Below are 27987 nucleotides of genomic sequence, written 5' to 3'. Positions count from 1 at the left end.
AGAATGTTGGGGGAAGAATCTTAGACAGATACTCATTAGACTGTACAGACCAATGAGCTGTTTATCCGTGGAAAAAAATTCTTTAACAATATTCCATCCTTCATCTGTCATTGTTCCCTCTCTTGTTCCTTGATAACAGTAGCTATGACTGGCACTGGGCTTTTCTTTCACCATAGCTTCATTAAACAACAGTGGGAAGGTGCTTCAAACACAGTATGAGGTCACCAAATTTAGCTACCCCTAAATAGAATTTAAATATCTAAAAGAATCAAACCTGCCAAAATAGGCATTGGTATTTCTTTATAGCATTATAAAAATAAAATAAAAAAATGCCTGTGCCCACTCCATTTTAGTCAGCTAAACAGAAAAAGAAAAATAATCAGTCTGTACTCTCTCAAGCATAAAACATTTTATAGCCAGGAAAAACTAGAAGCCTGACACATTTGGCAATTATATACACAGAGACATTAATCCAAAGCTCATTCAATCTTTGTCCAATTACCACTATAAAAGGGTGATTTAGGTACATTTGGACAATATATTCCAAACATAACATGAACCTGAGAAATACCACTTGGAAAAGTTTGTGCTCATTGCTTGCAAATTTATTATCCTTTTTTGATGGTGTTTCATTTCTTCTTGACTGAGCTGCCCATCAACTCCCTGTAATTTACAGTGTGATGTCAGACAAAGTAAATATGCCTAAACACTGCCATACAACTCAAAACTGTGCAGAGCTAGGGCAGTTTAAAGGGGGTTTATTTCAGCCTAGATGCTCATCATTTCCCCCCTCCCTCATACAATCCACATCTATATCATGTATGACAGTCAGAAATTCATCTCAAAGTACAGGAAGAACTGCTGCTCTCAGATCATGCAAAATACAGTCATGTTTATGTGCATATAGCTACAGCCCCTGAGAATTCCCCCATAACTCTTCTGAACTCTATCACCTTACTGCTTAGCCTAAAACACCTTTACAAATGTAATATGGAAATAACTGCTTGTCCACCTTAAGCTGAAATGCATCCACAATCTGAGAAACAGAACTACAATATAGTTGAAAATACATGGTGGTTTTAGGTAGAAAAGCAGGTAACAGCAAGTCTATTTTCTGCAATGCAAATGGAGGGATAATTTTACCCAAAACTGTGTAGTAATGTGTGGGAATTTGGACTGGAAAATTTGGACCTCAAGGTAAAGGCATTCAAGAGCTAAGAGATAAATCTCCTGGTAATAGAGAGTTTAAAAGATCAAGTATAAAGTGTTTTGAGTTCTGAGACAGACTTGGTAAGAAGTTTAGAAGTTGCTCAACTCTGGAAAAAGCCTGTGTTGACCTTCTATAGTTTTCCCAAAATGCCACTGTGATTCTAGCTGAGAAATTCTATTTTGCAGTGTGTTTGCTGTTTCAAAGCAGATGTGAAAGACACCTGTTTGCAGTCAAGTAAAGATATATTCCCCAAGGAAAAAATAAAGATTTATGCAGATTCAGCATGCTGCAGACTATGTAAGAACCTTTCATTACTTCTGCAGAGTTGATACACAGGAAAGGAAGAGACATTTTGCTGAATTTTATGGGTATACATACCGTATATTTAGATACAGAGATAATGTATTTCTTGAATACAGGTTGTATTGTTAGTAGTAAATAACTCCTGCATCATTTCTTGTTTATAATTATAGGATGTCTGTATGCATTTCTAGACCTTTAGGAGCACAATTGAAATGCTTCTGGAATTACAGCTTTTCCAAGGGCATTTTTTTCCACTCTGATCATACAGTGAGAACAGAGGGAGATTTATATCTATCATCTTTCAAAGGTGATCAAATAGTGTGAAGGACATAGGAATGAAGTTGGAAGGGAAGCAATGTAGCTGCAAACCTGCAGTGTAAAATTGTCTTTGAAATTTCAGAATGGATAAAATTGCTGCAGCTGTGTGCAAGAATCCATTTGTATGTTTGTGAAAGTATTGCAGATTAATGATGGGGAAACTTGAAGATAATGGAGAATCTGCAGCTAAACTTAGTATGAAGAAAACAGTCACAAGGAGAATTAGTGTACTGTTCTCTAGAGATGTGGATACACATGCTTGTTCACACTGAGAGACTCTCCATAAACAATAGTAAAATCATAGATCCCGAACTCAATCAGAACACACAAAAGACAGTAAAAGTTAGACACCAATACAGAAATCAAATCTGCAAAGACATTTTGGTCTCTAATCACTGTCTTCTGGGAAGTTTTGGTAGGTCTTAGATTGCCAAACACGTGAAAGACCTTATGGATCTGAATTTAGTTTTTTGGTGATCGATCAGTACTTCAGAATAGGAAAATTATTTCTTTTCCATTCCCCTTGATAATTCCAGAGAAAGACTGAAATTTTATATTCCTCATGTTCAAATCAGTAGGGCCTTTTTTCTACAGTTATATTTCACTACAAATTTGTGCAGACACTGAGAATAAACACTGAGGAGCAACTCTTCTTTACCCTCAGAGCACTGCTGAGCTGTGCTTCATTTTACATTAAGATGTGTATTGGACACCATAACTGCATGGGAAATCATACTCACTATATAGTGCCTGACGTCTGGAGCCAGAGCCATGCTTGACAGCCCCAAGGCTACTACAGCTCTGCTCTCACCAGGCAAGCCTCTCTCCAGCCTGCTGTGTTCCTCTCCTTGTCATCTCCAGGGCTGTCCTGGCTCAGAAATGGTTCTGTAACAGCAGATGGAAAAGAAGGTGAAAAGGAGAGTAGAGAGTCAAAAGCAATTGAAAATATTATAGTCCAATGCAGAGAGGTTGTGCTGCTAACGTTAAGAGACAATATAAACTGAGTAACTGAACTTGAACAGTGTTAGCACTGCCTGCAGGGGACTTCATTCTGTCCTTCTCAGATGTGCATAATGCACATGCTTGTTAATTGCATAATTAGAATTTCTAATCTTTTCTCTCTTGTACTTTATTGAAAGAACAAGGAATGCTTATAAGGGGTTTTGCTTGTTTGTTTGTTGTTTCTCTTAATTTTTTTGTGTGCCTTGCCCCTTTGACCGTCCAATAGATTAACTTTACATCTATTATATATCTTCATGCAACAACACCTTGTAGGATATTCTGTGTGATGAAATTTATGTTTTAAATTTCTGTGCCTCAGGGCTCAGGTAGCTCTGTAAACTTTGAATCTGCCCCGATATAATATCTTACTATTATCACTATAGTAAGTAATAATAGTCATAACTTATACAAATTTTATGCTGTTATATGTGTGGTCACCTTCAGCTAATAGAAGCGCTATCATGTACAGATCCTTTACTTCAGTCTGAAACTAATCAGTCTGAACCTGCTTCATTAGGCCAATATGCAGATACCATCCATGGCATAACAATGCCTCATTCCATGAAACAGGAGATTCAGTGAAAGCAGATGAGGTCATTTAGATACCACTCTTTTGGCCTTATGATACTTTACACTTTGTAAAGTGACACTGATTTTTGTGCAAGTACTGGGAGTAGGGTGAAAAAATCAAAGGCTTTTTTTCAAATATAGTGGGCAGGATGAGAAGTTTGTGAAATATGGGATCCAGAAGTCGGACAGATTTGCCCATGAGCCAAACGACTGTTTGGAGCTTTCATCTAGTATTTTGCAAATCCTCTGCTCTCATAAACTATTTGGTGAATGTTATGCAAAGGAAGAGTTAGTCTTTGCTCATCTGCAGTGGGAGGTCTGTACAGGATGTTGCTGAATTTCCTACAGCAGACAGGTAGATGAAAGAAGTCTGGAATGATAGGTGGGTTTAGATACTTAAATACCTTGAGAGATCTTGGATGAGTAATTTGAGTCAAACTACAGACATGTCACAGGCTCCAACTCCAAATGTGAAGTCTAGAAGTGCTGATTATATGAAGATTTCATCTACTAACTTGACTTTACTGTTCCTGCACTTTCTCAGTCACAGAAACATCTCCAGTGCTGCCTGGCATGAAGCTGAAATAAGAAAAAAAGGAATTCTGTAGTTGTCACTAATTATCGTCTCAGTACACAGAGCTTTCATTCTCCTTTGAGACTATATGGACCAAACAATTGCCATAGTAGTCAATAACCCCCTACCAGCTTGCCTATAGCATCAGCTTTTTTTGTATGTGCTAAACAGGTGTGCTTTTTTAGGAGCCTTGATGAGCAAGGAGCAGCCTCTCTCCTTTCTTTTCTATTCTAGAGTTTGGCAGCTAGTTAACATGACAGAGACTTTATGGTGCCTTGGCTTGCAATCATGGATTGTTTCCCTGTCCTCTTCTTCACTTCCCTGCCCTATTGTAGCAACATCAATCTGGTGTCCTTGCCATGAATTTGCATTAGTTTTGAAAATGTTTTAAAAATTAAAGAACACATTAAGCACACTTTGGGTGATTGGGCCCATAACAAGTTTGTTATGAGCTACACAAATTCTTCTGTTCCTTAAGAATTCAGATCTTTGTAATTTGATATTTTTTATATCTGTACTCTCGGTGAATAATGTATATACAGAATTGCAGGGAAACTTTAAATATGGCAATGCTTATACTAAAGTCTTAATTTGCTTTTATTTTCTCAGGAAACTTTGGCTTTCAGAAGACAATTCTATACATTCTAACAAAGCAAAATGTACTCATACCAGAGCTAACACAAGCCATGTGTCTAAAACCATTCATTGCAATACAGAGAGATGTTATCTCAGCCAAAAGTATAAAATGGCTGTTTCAGTCAACCACTGTGCCTCAACTTATAAGTCATGGTATTCTGTGGGGAAAATTAATTCAGGGGCAGAGCTGCAGTGATTTGGCTAAAATGCCTCAGGAACTGATGACATCTCTTGGGATATTTTGTAGTCTTAGCCTTGGGAGTCTGTACTTTCATCCATTGTGCAGTGTTTTAGAGTGCATAAATAAATAAGTAATCCCAATGGGAACCAGAAGGTATATTGTCCAATAGATAATGTTCATGCAGTAATTTTTAAGCGGTCACCTGCTGCAACACCATTTCTCTGTTAGGCATATATCAGTAAACGTTAAGCAGAACAAATCAATACAACTTTACTAATGGAAATTACAAGTTTCTGCAGTTCTAGCAGGGTCATTGCTTTTTGTTTTTTGTTTTACCTGAATATCGCTTTTTATTCAATTAAAGATGAGCAGATGTGGAAGGGGGCAGTTGAGCAGGGATTAGAGGGTGTATTTCACCTGATTTTAAAGGTTGGAGGTTTGATCTAAAACACTGCCTTCTGCTTCCTCCATCATCAATATAGCAATCTCCAGAGAATGGAGTGTGCCAGCTGCAGCAGAACTCTTCTTGAGGGTGAGGTTCATCCCCTGGTGGCACCCTGTTCTCTGCTGTTTTTTTATGGAAAGTAACTTCACTCTGGATGCCTCCCTTTCAGACAATCTAAATTAGGAAAAGAGGAGAGTACTTATTCATTCTCTAGTGTTAGCTGCACAGACACGGAGCCCCTATTGCTCCTGCTGGAGGCTGTGGACTGCAGACCTGCACTCAAACCCTTTACTCAGGGGACTGGCTTAAGTCACAGTCTGCTGGCTTACTGATTTTAATACAGGTGCAGCATGCTTTTCTCCTAGGATAAAGCTGCAGCAATTGTTTGTTCTAATAGGGTGCTAAATTGTGTGAAGAGGTACAAAATGTGCATGGGAAAAGGAGATACAGAAATTAAAGAATAATGCAAATATAATTCGCTAAAATGTATTGATTCCTTTTCACTTCTTGTAGTGGTCTTTGCTCCTTGGAAAGAACAACAAAGAATGGGAAATATCCTTTATATTTTACTTCAGTCTACAGTGGCTTTGTGAAATGCTCACTTTAAGATATGCTTCTAGATATATTTTTTATTTATGTTATGGAGACCCATATGGAATGCCTTTCTCTTTTTGATCACAGTGATTCAATAAGAATATCTGCTAGTCAATGGGTGCTTGTAGTTTTTGGCATGTCTGATTTAAACAAAAGTAATTCCATATGGCTCAACACTATTTCTAAAGAGTGACTGTGATGGAGGGAAAAAGATTTCTGTGTGTCCCACAGACAGAGAAGTTTGTGAAAACATCTGGAAACGTGGCTCACCATAAACCTGATACACCACACCTCAGAAAGAGATGTGACACCTCTGATTCATCATTAATTTACCCATTTAAGGGAAAACTGATTCAAATGTTTAAAGAATAGGAAATATACAGAGATTTTTAGAATGTGTTATTGAATTCATCTGTTTCTTTTTACATCCAGCAATGAAAAGCATGCCAGATACTATAGCTTGATGTAATTTGGCTGGGATGTTATCTCATCTGACATTTTAAGCTGAAGTCATTTATTTAGACACTGGGAATTAGCGTCGAGCTAATCTCATTTCCTTAATCCACTGCCCACCAATGCGACCACGATATTATATGAATTGAGGAGCTCTGTAGGTAATGTACACACAGGACACATTAGTGACACTGAACAAATTGATGTGAACTATAACTCTACATATCAAATAGCACTCAAGAAATAAACATTGACAATAAATATGTCAATTCCTATAATTCTACAATCTTCTAAAGAGTCATTCAGGCATGTATCTCTGGACAGTGCTTTCATGTTTTGTCAAGTACACTTGTTTATTCTTGAAGCATAATTTTCCTTATATTTCCATATACTTCTTTTGGTCTTGATCAAACATGACAAATGTATAGTTAATAAAAATAAATGTAATTAAAGGATTGTGACCAAAAGCTCTTACAAATATTTGGGAGGTCTCTCTTTTTCTCTCTGGCCAAGTTTCTATTTTCAATGCATTAACTGATAAAAGTTTCCACAGGAAAGTATGCTGGAACAAAATTTTGGAAGACGTTTGCTTTAAGGCTTGTCAGGTTGTGAGGCTTGCTCCCATGTCATGTTCTGACAAACGTAGTATGAAAGCTTTCCAAAACTGAAGTGATGGGGACCATTTCTACACTGGATGTAGCAAGGGGAAAAGAATGGACTTGACATGAAAAAGAGAAGAATTTGTTCAACAATGAATGACAGAATGAAAAGAAGGTTTGAAAGCTAAACCTGTGTTAATGGAAAAGTCCTGGGAAGCCTGACCCAATTCAAAATAAATAATTTTCTTCTAAGATGATAATTAAGCTGATTTTTATAGACAAGATCAATCTTGAACCAAACTGTGCCTCTATTAAGTCAGAAAAGTCTAAATGTATCTTAGTTTTTTTTTAAGGATTGCTTGCCAGACGCTGATAGGATTTCTGGGAAGTCTTAAGAAAAGCACCAACACGGCAATACACCTACAGCAATATGCCCTCAAAGCCCAGAATGCCAACCATATCCTGGGCTGCATCAAAAGAAGCATGGTCAGCAGTTTTAAGGGAGGTGATCCTTCCCCTCTGCTCCACTTTTATGAGACCCCACCTGGAGTACTGCATCCAATTCTGGGGACCCAATCAAGAAGGACATAGAACTGTTGGACTGGGTCCAGAGGAAGGCCACATAAATGATCCAACAGATGAAACACCTCCCCTGCAAGGTCAGGCTGAAAGATCTGGGGCTCTTCAGCTTGGAGAAGAGAAGGCTCTGAGGTGACCTAATGGTGGCCTTTCAGTGTCTAAAGGAGAGCTACAGGAAAGAAGAGAACAGACTAGCTGGGTCTTTGGTGACAGAACAAGGGGAAATGGTTTCTAGCTTAACAAGGGTAGATCTAGGCTAGATATAACGTATCTTAAACAATGAGGGTGGTGAGGCACTGGAACAGATTGGCCAGAGAAGTGGTGAAAGCCCCATCCCTAGAATCTTTCTATGTGAGGCTTAATCAGGCCCTGGATAGCCTGACCTAGGTGTGCATGTCCCCGTTCATTGCAGGCAAGTTGGACTGGTTGACCATTAATGGTCCCTTTCAGTTATAAGGATTCTATGATTCTGTGATTCTAACACTGAAACCAAGAGGTCAGACTGGATGACATGTAAAACATGGAGTAGTTTGCTTTTCTGGACTGGACATGTCCTGCATTTTCTGTGTTTTGGCCATTTCTGGAGATTTCTCTTGCAGTATTTGTACAGTCTGCCCTTGAACTCCTCTTAACTTTGAGCATCCTTGGGGAGAACAATGTGCTGTTCTGCTATTCTTCAGTTTCTATTTTCACTGATCCTACTAATGTGGTCTGATGATCCCTAGTTCTTGAACTGGCTCTGCCTGCTTGAACTGTAGTTTGAGATGTCCAAAACAGAGCGTTACACTCTTCTAGCAGCACTCCAGAGAGCTCTAGGCTGGCAGTGAGCCTTGCTTGTTTCAGTGAGGTCATGGTTATCCCCACCCTGTACACATGTGGGGTGGGCAGATAGGGCAGGGAGAGGCTGGGAGGGCTGCAAATCTTTACACCGAGGCAGAGATCAAGTCTCTGATCATTCAGTGATGCAGCCCTCTCCTCTGTTCCCACAAAAAATTCTTAAGATGTTTGTTTGGAAGATCAACAGTCTGTTGACCATCATCTCTACTTTTAGCAGACTACCCAAGAAGAATTTAGGAGTGTTACTTCAGTGAAGAAAATACCAAGGTGCATCCCCAAGGTGAAAAAAAACATGGAGGAATGTTCAAGCTTTCTCCTGTTTCCCTTTTGTTCTGTATTTTGTTTTGTTTGTTATCTTTCTTGTGCATCTGCCTCCTCACCTTGCCTGCTGCTTTAGATTTCTGCTCCTTTTGCTTTGGCCATTATCCTCCAGGGAAACCATTCACTCACTAAATCTCCTTCTATTCCAAATTTTCCTTCAATGTTTCTTTTGTTTTCTTAATTTCCTATAAGGGATTACGGTCTACCTCTGAAATTGTGACTGCACGATATGAAAGTCAGCTTTTAAATAAGATCCAAAGGTATTTCTGTTTCTGCAGATGTTCAGTTTGAATGATGGTCTGGGAAGAAAACAGTTTCCTTTGCACCATGTTAGCATGCAGCCATTTGAACTATTTGCTATATTGATTACTTCCTTATTCCTCGTTAGTGGTACTAAAACGTGAAGTTCCCGCAGGAGCCACCTGCAATGATCAGAGCCTACACGAGGTGGCAGTACCGGTATCCCACAGGTTCGTTTTCTTGGATTAACTGGTTTCCAAAAAATCTCCCTGTAAATTAATTGATTCATGTCAGAAGTGGGCAAGCTTGCAAACAAGTCCATCTGGTAAGCAGCTTACTATATTTCTATATAAATAAAAGAGATCATCCAACTTTTCCAGGGTCACTCCGCCCCTCAGATCACGAGAAAGTCTGTTTTTAATGCAGAAAATTTCAGATCTATACAGAGCTCCAAATGCATAGCTGAGCACATCCTGCCTGGCCAGACAATGATCTGCAACAACTGCAGTGCCTAAAGACTTGGGGCAGGGTGAATCTGGCTTTGCACAAAACAGTACAGATTGTCCAGGCAGTCTCTCTGGTAGGAGTCTTTTTTTAGCTTCATAGAGGTGTGGGCAAGACTTACTCTTGTTAGAGTGAATCTCAGAGAAGAGAGAAATTAATTAGGATGGAAATTAAATGGATTTTAAGCTGTATACCATAAGAAGAAAAAGCCATTTCCTCCTCCTTATGGCCCTACTGCAATGAATGTTTTAGCTATGTACATAAAAAAACTCTCCAGACAAAATTTTTACTATAATCTATAATAAAGTCTGTGGAGAAAAATAAGTGTCCTGGTGCATTTGCTTCTCTCTCTGTTTTTTTTTGTTACACGTAGTTGCAGAGATAAGCTGTAGAAGTGGGAGATATAGGTCTCCCTATAGGACATGTACGATGAGATTCAACCGAATGAGACACTGAGACTTTTTGCTCAACTTCCTTTTCCTGAGACTCCCACCTGTGGCTCCATTTTACCTGTTCTTCCCTGGATATTTCGGGTTGGGCACTGATATGGAGAACAGATGCTTCTCGTGGACTATTCAACCCATGTCACCATAGACAGTGCTACCCTGGGAATTAGCAACAGCTGGTAACTTCCAAGATCCCTTTCCAGGGCTGTTTTTCTGCAGCTGCACACCAAGCCAGCCAGCAAGAGTGTCATTCTCAAAGGAGATGCATGGGAAAAAGATATTAGGAAGGATGTGTGGATGGGTTAGGGACAGTGTTGAGGCTCTGTGATTTGAGACATGGTGCATTCTCTGGGATGCCTGTGCTTCCCACATTCTTCACAGACTTCAGGGTTTTTTGCTGTTGTTTCTATCTCCAGAACAGCTCTAGGGTAGGAGTGCACAGATATGAAAGAGGGGCACAGAAAAAACCCTAGAGCCTTGGAGCTATTTTGTCTCTGAATTCCCACTGAAGTCAGTGAGATCTGAACATTAACATCTCATTGATGGTTTGGGCAAAAGGATTTCTACAGTGAAGAATTATTATATGAGTTGAAGTAGAATTGGAAACAACAGAAGGCTTTCATAACTATTTTGAGATATGGTGAGAAAAACAACTTTTTATAAATAATTAGGTGTGATCATTAGCTTTTAAGGCTTCTTGGTGTGTGCACAGAAAGCACATTAACTCTTTTAACTCACCACAGGATGGGGAAAGTACAGGGCTCAGCAATGGCAAGCACCAATGCCTTTGCCTGAAGAGCTGCTGTCATCACAGGAGAGGTTCTTACCAGCCCTCTCTGCACAGAAGGCAAGAAGAAAATAAATATGCCCTTTCATGCCTCTTTATCATATTTCTCTTCTAACACTCAGTCCTTTTCTTGAGCACAGCTAAGTGCTTTAAAATCTTTGCTATGAATTATGACCTAAATTCACTGGATCATAAACCCATACTTTAATTAGAAAGGAAACAAGACCAGATAGAGAGCCTCACATACAGGGAGCAGACACTGCTTCCATCCATTATGTTTTTAAAGACTCTGTGACCACAGTGCATTTTGCAGTTATATACTTGACAGTCCCAACTATTTTGCTAGCCTGAGATGCAAAAAATCCCTGTTTGCAGTGCTTGGCACTGAGGCCCTGACTGTGTGGTAAAAGAAAATTATGTCACCCCTCCTCACATCTGCTGTTGTTCTTGGGGAATATCTCATTCAGTGTGATTCAATTCCAAAACTGTGGTTTGCTGAGAAAATATGTAGAAAAAAAAATGCTGAAAGGAATAATTAAAAAGCTTACAATCCCTTTTCCCCTGTGCTTTAGTGATCATTTTCTTCCCTTACCAAAGCAAGGATGGGTAAAGAATTGCTTGTTTGGGTTTTCAATTCATATAATAATAATAAAATGCTGAAATGCCAGCCAAAGAAGGGGACAATGCATTTATTTAATCTTCTCTTTATTGCTCAGCCATTGCGGTGATCCAGTGATTCTGCCAAACTATCTGTTTCCAGTACTGTTTTTACAGTAGAAAAATGCTTTGAGTTTGCAGTTACTGGAACAGAAATGAATTCTGCTTGTGGCAAAAAGAGTAGCTGGGAAGCAAAAACTTCCAATCTGTTATCTTTCACTCTGGAAGAGATCTTCCCCTACTTAGAGCAGGCACTTTTGAGGCTGGTTTGGGTAGACACTCTCTGTGAACAGATAATCTCATTCCTAGTTTTCATTTCTGCCATGCCAAACTACAGAGCCGACAAATGATAAACGGAAACATCCCTCTTTGCTAAATTCGTGGCTCACGTAGGACCTCACATGTTGCTGATCCACAAGTGCCACTGAGCTTGTGACTCTTCCTGGTGGGAGATCTGGGCAGGCTTCCAGCTGTGACTCTATCACTGACATTAGCCTTCCCAAGTTGTCAACAAGAACGCAACATCTCTCCTCAGCATTTTATCTTCTGAATATAATATTGTAGTGCTCTTGTATTTATTTTTTCTATATTAATATTTAATTGTGCCCATGTTCTTTGACAACATCAGCAGATGCAAATAAGTCAGAAAAAAACATCAGAACTGACCAATAATACTCTTCCTTGGGCAAAGTGAAAGTTAAAAAGAAAATCTGAGCCTGTAGCAATGTTCTGACTCAGCCATGCAAATGAACTAGCCAACATGAAGATTACATTGCTGAATCATGAAATCAAATTCAGCTTAATCACTTGGAAAGTATGTGAATTTTCAAGTTTGCTTTTTGAATAAGTAGTTAAGTGCACTGTCAGTGCCTCTTTTTGACACTAGTATCAAAATCATAGTCCATAGAAAACAAAAGTTGCATTTTCTGAACCAAGAAGACATCTTTGACACATTCCAGAGATGTACCAGTGAGATTATATCAATACAAATCTATGCATCCTTGTAGTTCTGCTTCACAGCTCTGTGGTCAGCCTGGACTGTAGTGCTTTGGGGATTGCTTCCATAGCAAAAACTCCTACAGAAAGCTCTGCATTTCCAGGTGATGCATGGACAGTGTGCCTCTGACCTCTGTTGGCGCATTAACTACTCAAAATGTTATATTGTATATTAGGTAAATGGTCAATATAAAGGTACCAACAACATTAAAGAATACTCTAAACAAAGTGTTTGGGAAACAATAAAAATAAAAACAGGCATCTTACCTGAGGGATAGTAGCAGGATGCAGATGTGAAAGAGCTAGCAATGAACAACTGGGCATGAGAGGATAAATTCAGGTATAAAAATATGATTGCCTTTTACCTACATGTTGTAATAAGATACACATAATTCACTCAAAGTGAACTGGTCTTTCACTGGAAAGCATATTGCTAAAAATCTGAAATTGTTTTGCTACCTATAGATATTGCAGACACAGTTTTTGTGTAAACAAGGTGAGTTCCTCTTTCATTGTGTGCTTCCTATGTCCTCGATGGGACAAACCTGACCCAACAGAATGGCACTGGATATCAGGAAAAAGTTCTTTACTAGAAGAAGAGTGGTCAGGCCCTGGCATGGGCTCCCCAGGGCAGTGGCCATGGCCCCAAGCTGTTCAAGGAATGTCTGGTCATTACTCTCAGACATAGGGTTTGAATTTTGAGCCAGGGGTTGGACTTGGTGATACTTATGGGTCCCTTCCAACTTTTGGGATATCTTGTGATTCTGTGATTCTATGATTTTACAACAGTTTCAAATTAAAGTTAAGATAGATTTGATACTTCTGTGGCTAAGACTGGGATTCTGCTCAAGGCTGATACTGCAAAGTCTTTGTACAGGTGTTGACACATGCTGGCTGTCTAAGCTTCCTAAACAAACAATGGTGATTTAGTAAATACAGTCAACAGAGTTTCAAGAGCTATTCAGGTGAACAAATGGTGCTCATGCTGAGCTCTGCTGAGCAGCTTTGGAGAATCCATAGACTAGGAGCTGGATTTAGTTGTCTAAACATATGCATCTAATACAATTTGAGACCCCTGAAAATAATCCTCTGTGACCTCCAGAAGGATCAGCCCATGAGGCCATGAATCCCCAAAGATCCCACGCCACATCTGCCCCTGCAGACCTGTGTGGCTGTTTTGGATAGCAGAGGACATATTAGGTCACTATGGCCAGCTGCTTTTAGGCACCTGCCCAAACTCCACTAACTACAATAAGAGCTTCGACACACACCTCACGTTAAATATGCACCCATACATATCAATTCACACATATGCCCTCATGCATACATGTGAATGTAAGCATGTGTGGGCATAAGTGTAGATGTAAATACAGGCATAAGTGAATTTATGTATGCATAGTCTGTTCTATATATTTATATCCTGCTTGCACACCTTGCTCCTAGACAGTCCTTGAAAATGGGCGCAGTTACAAGCAGTCTTACCTTGGCACAAGTTGGCAGCACTGATGAGCTTGGCAGTGATGTCATTTGCTCTGCTGCTCTCCCAGGACTGCGTAAGAGCACTGTGGAGCAGTATGCTTGAGGTGGACAGACTATTCAGAAGAGATTTCTGTGGAAAAATATAAAATAATTAAAAACATTACTAAGCTTCTCCATGCTGTTTGTGCCCTGGGAATAGCAAGAAGATATGCATGCATCTTGGAGACATTCAGGAGCAGCACTGACTCATACAGCACACAACAGAGCTGGGCTATATGCAGCTCAGTGTCCTCTGCCTGAACTACTCAGGGAAGAGTCTCACTGGAAAGGGAGATAAACTGATTCTCTTGTAGAGAAAGTTCCTTTCAGAGGGAAGAGGACAGGAGTTAGCCCTGAGAAGGAGTAAAGAACAGAAGAAAGGAGAACAGATTTTTGTTTCCAGCAGGAACCCAGAAGACTAATAAACTCTGGCTTCCCTGCCACTGCTAACAGTTAAAAAATCATCAGATCACAAAAATCCCCTCCCTTCTCACTGTACGTAACCAGTTCAAGGTGAATGCTGGACGGAATGGGCAGGTATCCTCACTTTCTCTCCTGCCACTAACACAAAGTTTCAGGATACCTGTCAGAGCCTTGCTGGAGCTTTGCAGGTGTGTGTTATGACTAGCGAGGGGTATTGGCTAGATAACATGCTTTGGTATGCTATCCATTTTCTGAGACAGTAAATACTTCACTAGAATTAATAGCACTAATAAATATTTCTCAGGTGAATAAGGGCAGCACGAACACAAGTTATTTTCCTGAAAACTATAAAAAGAATACAAGCATTAATGTAATGACTCTTTCCAGTGCCAGTTGTCTCCTCTGATAATTTCTGAAGAGAACTGTTCGAGGGAGGGGGCGGGGGGAGGATAATTTGTGCTCATAAACAAGTTTGCATAGAAGAATTAATGAGCTGTGGAAACTGTTGCAGAACTAGTCAAAGACAGATTATTTTTTTTTTTTTTTTTTCAGATTATTTAGCATAGCATAGGAAGTAAGGCTTTTCTTTTGGTAACTGAAGCAACTCACAAAATAGAGAGGGACTCTATCAGGGAATGCAATAGTAGGACAAGGGCTTGAAAACAAAGATAGGAGGTTTAGATTAGACATTATAAGGTACTGGCACAGACTGCCCAGAGAAACTGTGGTGCTCCATCCCTGGAGGTGCTCAAGGCCAGGTTGGATAGGGCCTGGGCAGCTGAGCTGGAGGGTGGCAGCCCTGCACACAGCAGGGTTTGGGGCTGGGTGGGCTTTAAGGTCTCATCTAACCTAAACTGTTCTGTGATTTTATGATTCTACAAAAAAAAAAAAAAAAAAAAAAGTGAAAAAATCATCAGTGAAAACTGACCAGAATATGGATGATCTCCAAAAAAACCCACCCTCCTCCCACAGACAGCAACAGCAACAACAGAATCCAAACCAACAGAAATTTTTCTTTCATTTTAGTTATTAAGACATGGAAAAAATATCCTGAAAGTTGATTCACAAAGCTTCTGGAAGAAGGCATGTAGCCTCCTCCACGCATCTTGGAAATCTCAGTCATGATGAGAGAGATCTAGGTCCAAATCACATCCTTCAGTCCTTTGCTTGCTGCTATGATTTGACATGACAGTGTGTTTGGTGACAATACTGCACATGTTCCCACACTTTCAATTGTTCCAGCAGTCCAGTTATGCCAGTTTGTGCAGTCACACTGTGATCTGAATCTTGACGAAAAGTGACTGTTTTCTTCCCTCATGGAGGTTGGCTTATTCTAGAAGCTGAGAGCCCACCTATGTGAAACAGAGGGCAAATTGTTGAAACAATAGTTTTTATAGATAATTAAAACTTTACAAAACTGAGACCAATTTAAAGTGCCTGAATCTATAACTCTGAGAGATATGGTATAATCATGGGAGGCATCTGCTGGATATTGGTGAGTTTTTGTGAAACAAATATTTGTTGAGAAGAGACTGGCTGAAATGTAAGAGCACCCACCACCTACCTGATACATCTATCAGCCTGGATAAATATTTTTTGTTGTTAGCAGTAGATTCCTTCATGATCAGCTTACTGACACATATCCTTGTCAGATCTCCATGTTACAGTCAGAGTTAATGTGGCATCTGGTTCTTCAAGCCTGTGTGCTTACCCTTGCATGTCTGACCAAACGCTTGGTCAGGGCCAATAACTGCAAGCGTACACCAATCTGATGAGCAGCAAAGGCCTTTATTGTAGCAACACATCTATTCTTATAGTCCCCTAGTACATTCGTCAATCCCCAATTGGTCTGAAATACCGTCTCCTATATGCTGATTGGGGGGCTCAAGCAACACACCACATCAGCAATATCCTTAATGATCTTTCCCCCATTGTTCTATTTCTTGATCAACTCCCCAAAACTTGTTTACTACTTCTTCAAGGTCATACTGACCTTGTTCTAAGCATAGCTTCGTATTCAAGCAAGCATATGCATATAGGGGCAATAGGGAGAACTATCCCGTAGGACTAGTAGAGTCCTAGGTACTTTAGCAGTAAGTGGAACAAGCAAAGCCGGTTTTTCCAGTGAGCTGTCTCTGTTAACTATGACAATTTCCAACTCTGCCAGGGACCTTTTAGTAGAGATTTTCCCTCCCACCCCTCTAATCACCCGAGAGGGGCCCACTGGCCATTCTTCAGGCCAGTAAGCGCTGTAATCCTGTAATCGGAATGGAGTAATGACCTGAAAAGTCAGATGGCAAGCCAAGGTAGGACATGAAAGCCCTGACTAAAGGGCAATCTTGACAGTCTGGGGTTAATGCCTTGGTGGGTGTGTTATGAATTTCAAGGGTGGAGCTGGCATAACCGGTGGGTTGAGTATAGGTTTTGTTGACGGCCCATTCTGCGGAATGTGGGAGGGGCCTCGTGCCTGTGGCACCCTCCCCTCCATGTTTCCCTGTGGCTGGACTCTGTGGTTTCTGCACTGCCAAGCGCTATGTCCTCCCTTATCACACAGCTGACAAGTAATTTTTTTTCTCTCTCTCCCACTTGTAGCTTTACACTGAACCTTAATGTGACCATACTGGCCACATCGATAACAAGGGCCTTTGGGAGGCTCTATGGATCGCGGTGGTACTGAAGATGCAGCCATTGCATTAGTGATAGCGGCTGCAAGCCCCACGTTGGTTAAGGGTGTGGACTTCTGCTTATACATAAGCAATATTATTAAGCTTATTATATTATTAAGCTTATTATTCATCTCAACAGGGAACGCCTCTACAGATGCCAAAAAGCACCTCTTCTCTTATTTTTAATCAATCCGTGATCGGGCCATGCCTGCATCCTCTGCCCCCCCCCGTCACAGCCTTACGACCATTCACCATCTTCACCGGGGGGGGGGGGGAGGGGGGGGAGAAGAACCACCCCTTTCTGGCCTTACTAGATCCACCCCTTTCTCTTCCCCCTCCCCCCCTCTAACAGGGGAGGTAGAGTTACACAATAAAGGATATAATGACTGCTGAGGATATGGGGGTGGGGATTCAAGCTCTTGCAATGGAATGTTGCCGGCAGATAAAGGTGCTGTTGGTTCAAGCTCATCATCTTGCTCTTTGTCTTTTGTTAGTTGTGCGGGTGCGATTGGGTTGGCCAGCTCCGTCTTAGCAGACTGCTCTTCCCTTGAAGTCCTGCAAGAGAGCCGATCTCCCGGCCGCTCTGACCCCTCTGGATCAGGTCCCATTCCAAGTAACGAACTTGGACGACTGAAATTGCCCTCTGTCTTTGCAGGTTCATGTTTTGTAGACTACGCTTACACACCTCTCTCTAAGAGAGCAGGCAGTGCTTGGCCAGTGCACAAAGTAGGATTCTTCTTTCTTAAATGCTCATCCCCTTTAGGAAAATAAAGCATGTGCCTGTGTTACCTGGTTATTCTGCCCTTCTCAGCAGCCTTTGTACCCACCTGTCTGGCAAGTGGGAGAGGTGTGAGGGGTTCTGTGTAGTAAGAAGCAAGTCATCTGACCTGAATGCAGTTATATGGAGCCTTAGTGACAAGAGTAGGAAGAAAACAAAAGCTTTTTATTTATTATTTTTCACTCTAAGAGAAGTTCACATAAATGAAAGTCATACACTGTTTGTCAGACAGAGAGAACCCTACATTCACAACAGGAGTAGTAATTGAAATGACAATTATTACCTACTATTTTCACGCTTACTTACAATTTCAGACCAAATCAGCAGAAACATGGTAGGCCATTATCATGTTAAAGCAGTCTCCTGAATCAGAAGACTCATTTTCTTCAATGTGAACAAATATCTTTAAAAAGAAATCCCACAGACTCCAAGCTGTTGTTGCAGTGGCTCACCTTAATAGCAAAGTGACTTTCTTCATAAGGACTGCTGAGAAGAAACCTGCTTACTTTACCAAAACACACGCTGAGCAATGCTGTCCTGCTCTAATCCCAAAAGGACTCCTATTTCAAATGAAAGATGACAAAGATGAAACTGAAGCTACTGGCTACCCATTTATTTATAACAGCTTAAGGGGGCTGAAGTTTTTGAGAGATTTATGTCAGAAGGGTAAGAAAGAATAAGAAATGTGAATTAAAGATTAAACATATCTTCAATTCTACAGCTGCCCTAAGTTCCTCTTTTGAAATGTGTATTTCTTTGTCTTCTCTAGTATTGTTCTTTTTTTTGTTTTGTTTTGTTTTCCAAATGGCCACAGAAAGCTTGAAACTATCTATTTTAATCTCAGGACTAATTTGATGAGCTTAAGATTTTCACCTTTTAAAAAAAACTATTTTATTTTTTTAATCAAAAGTTGGGAATCACTCTTAAGCTCATCTAATGCCCAGGACTGTCATGATTGTAATGTAAAAGGCAAAAGTACAGAATGTGAAGCAGTTAGCATGGAAATGGTATTTATTTTCTTTAGGATAGTCCAAGACATGCTTATCTTAGAGAATTTGCTGTGTCTTTATATATGGCTGTGATTCTATGTGTTTTAATTTGCAGATTTCAAATAATTTTATTTGGGGGAAGTTACAAATGCGCACCCAGGGAAACTTATGCTGCCCATTCTTCTTTTACGCTGGAAGGAAAAGAGGATTTGAACAGGGACTAGTCACAATCAGCAAATTAAATAAAATTAAATTCTATGAAATGTTTTAACACCTAAGCTTTTACGTTATGCTTAGTTGGCATTCCGTTTCATGGCTGATAGGCAAAAAGTGTATATAGAAATGAAAAATGTCCCACATGCACCCTTTGCAGTAACAGGATTAGGGTACATTTCCATGTACTATGCAAAAGACATACACGTAAGAAATCTTTTCATTTGTTTTGTTTATTTTGTTTAATGTATTCCTTCTTTTATTTCTTTCCCACTATTTTTTTGTATTTTCTGCTCACATTGAGTTTACATTGTTTTATCCTCAGTGACTTCTTAAGAATTATATCTGAGCTAAATGAGTATGATTTATTAGGAATGGAACCCATTATAGATAATTAACTGTAGTGTATTGTAATAATTCTTTTTTTTATTTAAGAGGAATTTTTCACCCCCTATCCCCAGAGTGTGTTCCATCTGCTCCAGGAACAGAGGTAGAGAGGAAAGCTATTTATTTTTTCATGTTTTTAATGACATGTTGAGCATGAAGAATGCTATCTGGGTCCCACTATTGTGAAATATGTTTCTTTTCTATACATTTTTCATTGATACTGTTTGAATGGCTGGGGCATAATTATTGTGGCCAAGGAGAAAGCTATTCTGGACACCAAGTAGCCATTAAAAAGATGCTGGGGAAGTATGAGGACTGACTAGAGATTTAACTGAAACATGGACATAATTCCCCAAATCTCTATCAAGATAACTGTCTGCTTGCATGTGCTGCTCATAAAACATCAGCTCAACATCTGAATTCCATCTTCCCTTTCTGTGGCAGGAGGGGTCCTCTAAGCAAACTCCCCCTGCCAACCAGGCAGGTTTTTCAAGGTGAATTGTTCACATGTGTGTGAGTATGTTGAAAAGCATCTTGTCAGTTCCTGTTTCTAAGCAGGGTACTATGTTTCTCAAAAGCCGGCATGGACAACTGGACTCAATTCACTGCTGACTTTCCAGCACTGCAAAAATTCAGTGTGCAAGAGCAGCATTCTCAGAGGAGGATGATGCCTTCTGCCTTTGCGGGGATGCTGAGAAAAAGGCAAGGTTTGTTCCTTTGTCTCGATAACAAACAGGTATGTTTTTAAGTGCAGTGGTCAGAACAACAAAAAAAGGGAAGGCCCTGGAAGCCCAGAGAGATAATTCTGATACATTTTTCATACATCTGGAGCAGATATAAAGCATTCCAAAATATCTCCAGCATATTCGTTTCCTGTGGTTGATTTACAGGCTGTGACAGAAAATCCATTTCTGTTCCTGTAGATGCTAAATTCATTACCTTGCCACAGAATTCAGATTCTCCACTTCTCCTTGAACTTCAGCTTGCTGCTATGGCAACCAGTGCCAGACAATATATTTTTTCCTTCCCACTATTTTCCACTGGCACAGTTGTGTATTACAGTAAAAATAGTATCCTTTTGCAATATTAAAAAAATAATCACTGTGTTTTATTACAATAGTTCCTCCTATATTTTGAATTAGGGCCATATATTATATATGCAGCATAAATCTGATTAATCACAGTACAATCAAAAGCTTCATAATCTAACAGAGCACATTTTCCTTATAGCTGTTCTCAAAAAGTATTTACTTTCTTCTTTCAGTCTTCCCCACAGCTGGACATTTTAGGTTAAGGTACAGTGTTTTAGAAATGGCCACAAGGATTACATTTTTGTCAATAACTAACTGGTTATTCTTCTCTGTTTCAGATGTTGCCTCCATTTAGAGATGCCAGAGTTACTCAGGGATTAGCTTGCTGATAAAAATCCATAATGTTTTGAGCAAGCTTCTCTCTAGTCTTGCTGAAGTTCCACAATGTTTTCTGAGTTAGGTGTTTGATCTCTGCTGCAAGAAATCCAAGGTATGTCAGAAGAATAGAAAGAAATCAATCAATCGATTGGTTGCCCTTGCTCTCCTGGATAATATGGAAGACCAAGAAAACAATGCTTGGTCCTTATCAAATACAAGCCCTGTTAGGCTGACTGTGAACTCTGCCATGCCACAACATGGGAAGCTGGTCAGTGGATGAATTAGAAGACAATAATTTTCTGATTAGATTTGTCAGCAGTGCCCTGTCCAGAAACAGCATTCGTTAAAAATGATCAGTGGGTATTCAAGAATAATGAAGCTAGGAGTAATTGCTAATTGCTGCATAGCAATGCTTAACATACATTAACTGAAAAGATGCTTTTCCATACTTGCAATTCTTTGTTCGGCCATCCCCATATATATTGCTTATTTAGAGTGAAAGACTTTTGACACCTGAATGTGCTTTGCATGACTCTGGGAACTGCACAGATGGTTACATTACAAAAAGCTTATAATAAGAGACATGTCAAAGTTGCAAAAGCTCTCAGTAAACAGGAGCATTAATTCCTTTCCTCATTTCACAGAGAATGGAATTCTATTACTCTACATGTACGTAACCACATGCCTTCCATATGTGCTTAATCTTTCAACTAGCTTTACTGTGCTGTTCTTACTGCAGTGCATAAGAGAGATACAGCTGCTAATAAATTCATTTCTGTGACAGCTCTCTAAGATGAAAGCATACTGGTATCCAGGCTTGTGAGAAGACACCTAAGTGACATAACATTTAAAGCTCAAACAGGATAAGACTAGTCATCCAATCTGAGAAGCCCACGGGCCGATTTATGGTCTTTAGCTGTCATGATGTGCATCCAGGGTACAGACAATCCTTGACTGACACAAGTGCTTGGTAATTTCACAAACTCAGCCCTCTGGCAAAACAAGTGCAGTTCCGAACATTACCCAAAATGTGTTTTAGCTGCGGTAGGAATCTTGTATGAAAATTGCAAGCTGATCATGCAATTAAAATTCATACTAAAATACATTAATACAAAGATTGAATTAATGCCAGTATGTGCTATCTAGCACAAGGATTTCCTAATTTTTGAATACTTAGACATAGAGCTGTAACGTTACTTTAAGGCTTTATAAATGGTTACATCCAGTCTTTTTTTAAGAAATAAATCAGTATTACCTACCAGTGCTGACAATTCTCATGTAAATAGTTATGCTATTCCAATTCTTTACTTTGTGCTTTCTGCAGAGATCTTTACCCGATGTTTTTGACATCCTCCTCCCAGGGAATTACTAGGGAAGTTTTCTGTCCCCCCATAATCCTATACCCTGTTATACAGGGTATAGGTGTCCCTGTTAGACACCCACTGGGCTTCTCCCCTGCATATTTTCTCCACCCATTGTTTTTTAATATAGTCAACAGCCTTATTCCTTGGAGTGAGGTCAGAATGAGCAAGGAGAGTGTAGAAGAAACACAACGTGGTATTTCCCACCTAATGTTTGGTGGCCGAAAGTTCGACCTCTAAAACTGAAGCATGAACTAAAACATGTACTGGCAGTAAGTGAAATGCTGTCTGTCAAGGTAGCTTTTGCTGAGATCTCAGAAAGTAAGATGAAATCTGTGATTCATCTTTGTTGTTTTTTGCATTTTACTGAAGGCATCACATATTTTTTATCCATGAGGCACCAGAGACTACCTATTTCAGGACAAATTTAATGCCTCACACATTTGGACCCAAATTCTTTCATCTTGGCCCAGTATTACTCTGTACTGATGAAAATGTGATTTTGTCAATTTTGCTCACAGTTGTTGGTGTGAATGTTTACGAACAAAAAGAAAACTGCAAGCTTTCCTGAAAAGAAAGCTTCTTGGGCTTTTCCAGCACTGACATTTCACTATCAGTTCTACTCTCTCTCTTTTTTTTTTCCCCAATAAATATGCTGAAATTCAATGTCCCAGAGCTTGACACTATACAAATAAATGCCTCAGAGAGTAGTACATCTGGTTTCAATAACAACAGCAATAATTTCCAGTATTTGTTTTCACAACAAAGGACCAGAGTCCAACAGCATTATTGGTGAGAAGAGCACTGAAAGTGAGAAGGGTATATAATTTATTACACATACAAAAACTATGTTAAAAGAACATTATTAAGGTTGTAAAGTCAAACACTTGAGACTTAGGAAATGCCAGAATTAAGGTGGTCTGTGCAACTTTAATTTGACCTCATGAATGTATGCCTCAAGACAGTCTTTAGTTACACGGATGTATGCAATTTCTCTCCAAGACACCGACCTCAGACAGTGCACAGAAAGTGTAAGTGGCCCATTTAAGGACCACTATGTATTACTTATTTTCCTTCTTGCATCTGGTGTATGATGCTTCTACTTTGCACCCTACAGACCTTGCTCTGAAGAAAAGACTTTTAGCTTCCTCCCAGGTGGTTTTCTCCCGCTCATCACTGCTGCAGCCAAGCAATTAGCAGCATCAGTTTCACAGAAATCTGTGCCTGTGCTAGTGAGCAGTGAGTCTTTGCATGAAAGAGTGAGTGCTGAGGGCCTGATGCTCACATTGCAGGGCATTGCTGCACCCCAGCAGAACATTTGAAATCTCCAGCTGTGGTTGGGGGGCATTAGATGGTGTGCCTGCAGAACTATACCCATCTCAATTGCTCCCAGAGAAATTCTGGGAAAAATTGTGCCCCATTGGGTCTTGGGAATGCAAACTGGAGTGTGGTGAGTGGGGACAGTGGGGCTTCAAAACAACACCACAGATTGAATTTACAGTGCTGTAGTAGGCACAACCTGCAAGAAAACTGTTTACAGATGGAGAAACAGAAACAACACATGGGGGTTAACTGAATAAGGTTCCACTAATTTTGGGTGCTGAATGTGAGGATGTAGCCATGTTATGACTTCCCACTTCAAGCAGCCCCTGCTTGTATCCCCTCTCTGACAACTCCCTGCTGCACTCATAGATGCTGCAGATCTGATGTTCTCCTGTTTGAGCATTTCATCCTTGTAATTCAAGCTGACCTCTCCCTGTACACTGGAATCAGTAAGTCACATAATCTGCTTCTATATTAGAAAACTACACGAAGCCAGGGCAAGGGTCAGAGCACAGCTTGCTTCCACGTGGCTTAATTTTCTTTCTCCCTCCTTGCCACTAACCCCAGAAAGCCTTGTCCATTCCCTTAACTGGGTACATACTTCTGACCATTTTGTTCTCTGGGTATCTACTCATGATGGAACTGTTTCTCTGTCTTTGGCCTGGTTAATCCCACAGTTTCCAAAGAGCAGGGACTGTAACTCTGCTTTCTTCCCTTACCAACATCATATTTCCCATATGGGGAGTATGAGCTCATGTTTTTTTCCATGTCCACAGCGCTTGAAATAAATCCAGCTGTATATAGCCAGGAAATTCCAGCACTTGGTATTTCCATTTCCTTAAAACATTCTATTTGTTTTATCTGCATTTAATTTCAGATGGAGGTTGGGGCTGACAAGTTGCTGATCTGTAAACTTTGCTTGGTTTCATCCCCAGAGCACCATGAACTTTCTGCATGAAGGACTAGTGCACACTGATAAATACCCATGCAGCAGACGCCTTCCCCATCATATAGTGTGGGAGTATGGATTTTCTTGTCCAGCATTCTTACACAGATCCCACTGGCACCAATGAAAGTAGTAGAAAATAAATTGCCTTTTAATTATTATTATTTTTTAAATCTTAATTAGCATATTTGCTTCTACATTGCTCCAAAATAGTAGCATATCTGATACTGCTTTGAGTTTGGAGTTGAATTCAGCCAGTCTGCCACAAATGTCCAAGATGACATATGCTGATGTTTAACAGGTGGTCACAAACATCTATCCTAAAACAAACAACAAGTAGTACATGTTATTAAATTACATTACTTGAGCTGTACTGAGCTGCTTTTTTAATCATATCATAATGCCAAAATAATGACTAATAGGAGATAGATTGTTAGAAACACTTTCTTGTCCTGAACATGATGGAATATGTTCAAGTAAATGAAAAACTTGTTAGTGTATGAACTGCGGCCATAAACCACTACTATACACATTTTTCATAGTGGATCATAATGCCATATGGGTTTTTAATAAAATATATGACCTAGTCCAAACCTTGGCTATTGCTGCTATCTGTCATTTGTTATAAAGACGCCAGACATGCTTGATTTCCCTAGTTAGATTAAATCTGTTTCTGTCTTAAGATTATTTCTGCTTCACAATGACATCTCCCACATTCCTGAATGGTTTTAATTATCTGTCTTGCTTTCTCTTTCTCAGTACACTTTCTTTTTTCCCCAAGTGTTTTGAGTTGTTTTATGTTGATGGCAAAGTGTCTTGCTGAGGGCACGGTTATTGAAAGTTGCTATTTAAGAGCTAATTATAGGGTAGATTATATTTTTCTTTATAGCAAATGCACTTGACAATTTTCATTTTTCAGCAGAAAGAAATAATTAAAACTATCTTGTACACATACAGTGTATGTGTGTACAAGCTTGGTGAATGAATGCTGAGGTTTGTGACCTTGCATTCATATCCCCTTAGATAAGAAAAAACCTTTAGTTATTGTAGAAGAAAAAGATTGCATATAAGGCAATAGTAGCAAGGAAGTAACAGATTAGTCTGAACTCTTTTGTATGAAGGATTTGTATGGAAGAGTTGGGTTCCCAAACTGATGTGAATCTGTGTGGTGTGACTGACTTAGTCAGTATTTACTAAGATTTACTTTGGGAAATATGACCCAGATGGTATTATTTCCTCATGTTTCTCTCTGTTATTTGCCTGCTCATTTTTCATCTGATTCTACCGAAGGGCCTTTCCAAGCAGGCAGACCTAGTAGAAAGCAGGCAGAAGGAATAGCAGCACATTAACACCCTAACTGACAGCACCTCAGGTTAAGAGGAAGACATATGGCAAATGCAGACCACTAACACAGGGATTGGAGAAGTGTTAACATCTTGTTTTCTGGCGGTTTTCTCTAAGCCTTGCTTCTTTGACTTCTTCATTATATAAAAAAGAAATCCTTCTATTCTTGCCCAGACTCCTTAGTAAAGAAGATCCAGATCTTCCCTTGCCTGCTATTTAGCACATATTCAGCAGCTGAAGGAGGTCCCAGTGCCACGTAAGCGAAGAGCAGGAAAAGCTCATGGTGAGAGCCTTCTGGAGCTTTGAATGCCAGAGAATTTTTATGCAAAACAAATGTCTGCTACCTTGTACTAAGGGCTTAATTCTATTTACAACTTTCTCAATTTTATTAAAAGAAAAGTAACATCCCTAGCTTTTTTCTGGCCTGTCTGCTTTTAATTTTCTCATTTATAAGTGTATGGAATGGGGACGAATTATTACAGAAGGAGTTCTGAAAAAAATACAGAAGCAAGACAGAAACTTGCTTTTTTTCCATAACACTTTTGGCCTTTTAGGACTCAGTTCCGTTGACTTACTTTAGGTACTTGATTCTGATGTCCTAATACATAAAATCATAGAATCACTGAATCACAGAACAGAATATGCTGGGTTGGAATGGTCCTCAAAGCCCAGCCAGCCCAAACCATGGTCAGGTGCCCAGGGCCTGATCCAACCTGGCCTTGAGTGCCTCCAGCGATGGGAGCTGCCAAGGAGGCATTCACCTTGACTTACGGTCAAAGGTAGTCAAGATCAGTGTTGGGGCTCAGTAGAGGGAAAGGCAGAATGAGTTCAGAACTGTCCCCAGTGTACATGTTGGGGAGCAACCCATGGGAGGACTCTTGACAGCAGGATACCTGTATCTCTTTGGAGCTCTCGGCACTGAACCAGGGCTGAGTATTGCATGATTCCTGTCAAGCAGGGTGCTGAGTTTCGTGGAAGGAGAGACGTCCACCTGTTGTGCTAATGTTCCTTTTCAGTACCTATGGGTCCTTTCGTGCAATGTTATTCAGTCACCAGAGTGCTTTGGCAGGAACAAGGCATCAGATGGCTTTGACAAGGTTGCCTTTATGTACTCACAGGTGTCTAAGCCGAGGTATGCAAAGAATTTCATAGATCAGCCTGGATCTTGTTTTTAGTCACCTATCAAAATGTTTGCTCTACCTACTTAGCACATATCGCACAAAAAAACATGCCAAAATTGAAAGCAATAAAAGTCTGAATAATAGTATGTCACCTTTTAAAAAACATTAATTACATTTTTAAAAATGAAAATAATTGGAATTCATTACCCTTAAATATAGCCTTTAATCTTTTAAAAGCTGGCATGTGCCCTAGCCGTAGATTTTAGAATACTTTCTTATGTAGGCTTTCATATAACTGAATTTTAGACCTGTTGGACATTTCAGTATGATCTAATGGCTGATGCACAGAAGCTGTTGTTAGGACTCCTGGGCTCTGTTTTCTCTTTGTGTCAAGATTTATGGCTAATGAGAAGCTATTTTCTGCATTGCTTGGCCAGAGCAAAACTGTGTTTCTTAGGGGTTGTTTTTATGATCTAAGATGTACAGTTTCTAATGATTGCATGCCAAGTAAACCTTTTATTTACTTAACCACCATGGTACACTACGTGCAACAAAATCAACATGTAATTCTTACAGCAGAAATGTCACTGCTTTATAGCTGCTGTGATTTTTAAGGCTTATATAAAGATGCAAACGCTGTCACCTCCTTTTCTTGTGAGGAGTGAAATCTCTGCAAGCAGTAGTGTAGAGCTGAGTCTCAGTTTCACGAGTAATTTTCTGAGGCTTCAAAGTAGCAGGAGTCTGAAAATGATAAAAGTGGGATGACCTTCATTTTCAGTACTAAAGATCAAAGTGGTCTCTTGTATTCAGGTATGTGGAACTCATTCTGGCTACTCAGAGGAAGAACAACTATGCTGGATTTGGTTATCAGAATCTGGCCGACAATAAACAATGTTTCTCATGGCAAGGCCATAAAAAACCCAACAACATATCCAAATTCAGACAATTTACAATAACTCTGAAGTCAGTGATTATTCATAGAAAGACTTAGTGCTGTTTCTGAAATTTAATGATAATTCTGTGAATTCACTTCTTTTTCATTTACACTTGTATGTGTCAGGAAGACTGTGGCTTGTAGCTTGGATTTTTAAGCAGTGATTTCAGGTCGTTTGTATAGAAGATGTGATGCTTGTTAGCTTATTGTTTTGAACAGGTTTGGCACAAGATAAGATAATATTTCAGTAAACTACTTAAATTGCTCAGGCTGAAATGAAACAGATTTTTTTGTTTGTTTTTAATTCATAGACTGAGCTCATT

General features: G+C 39.7%; 2 long non-coding RNA genes across 3 annotated transcripts; one reads left to right on the top strand and one right to left on the bottom strand.

Annotated features, from left to right (window-relative positions):
- Nucleotides 1–394: 394 nt before the first annotated feature.
- On the bottom strand, nucleotides 395–15988 carry LOC146761437 (uncharacterized). Of its 2 annotated transcripts, XR_014944122.1 has the most exons (5): nucleotides 15758–15876; nucleotides 13735–13861; nucleotides 5212–5413; nucleotides 3808–3982; nucleotides 395–2716 (listed from the first exon to the last, which is right to left on the bottom strand). It is a non-coding gene; the product is annotated as an uncharacterized LOC146761437 (long non-coding RNA). The 2 variants fall into 2 exon arrangements; XR_014944123.1 differs by lacking the exons at nucleotides 395–2716; nucleotides 3808–3982; nucleotides 5212–5413; nucleotides 13735–13861 and adding an exon at nucleotides 15201–15545 and having other exon boundaries at nucleotides 15758–15988.
- A 375-nt stretch (nucleotides 15989–16363) lies between these two features.
- LOC146761436 (uncharacterized) lies at nucleotides 16364–24840 on the top strand. The gene is made up of 2 exons (XR_014944124.1): nucleotides 16364–16499; nucleotides 17354–24840. It is a non-coding gene; the product is annotated as an uncharacterized LOC146761436 (long non-coding RNA).
- The last annotated feature ends 3147 nt before the right edge of the window (nucleotides 24841–27987 follow it).

The sequence above is a fragment of the Coturnix japonica genome, chromosome 3 (assembly GCF_054131305.1).
Source record: "Coturnix japonica strain WE chromosome 3, WE-NBRP24, whole genome shotgun sequence".
In the NCBI taxonomy this organism is placed as follows: Eukaryota; Metazoa; Chordata; class Aves; order Galliformes; family Phasianidae; genus Coturnix; species Coturnix japonica.
This window is presented reverse-complemented; position numbering and strand designations above follow the sequence as displayed.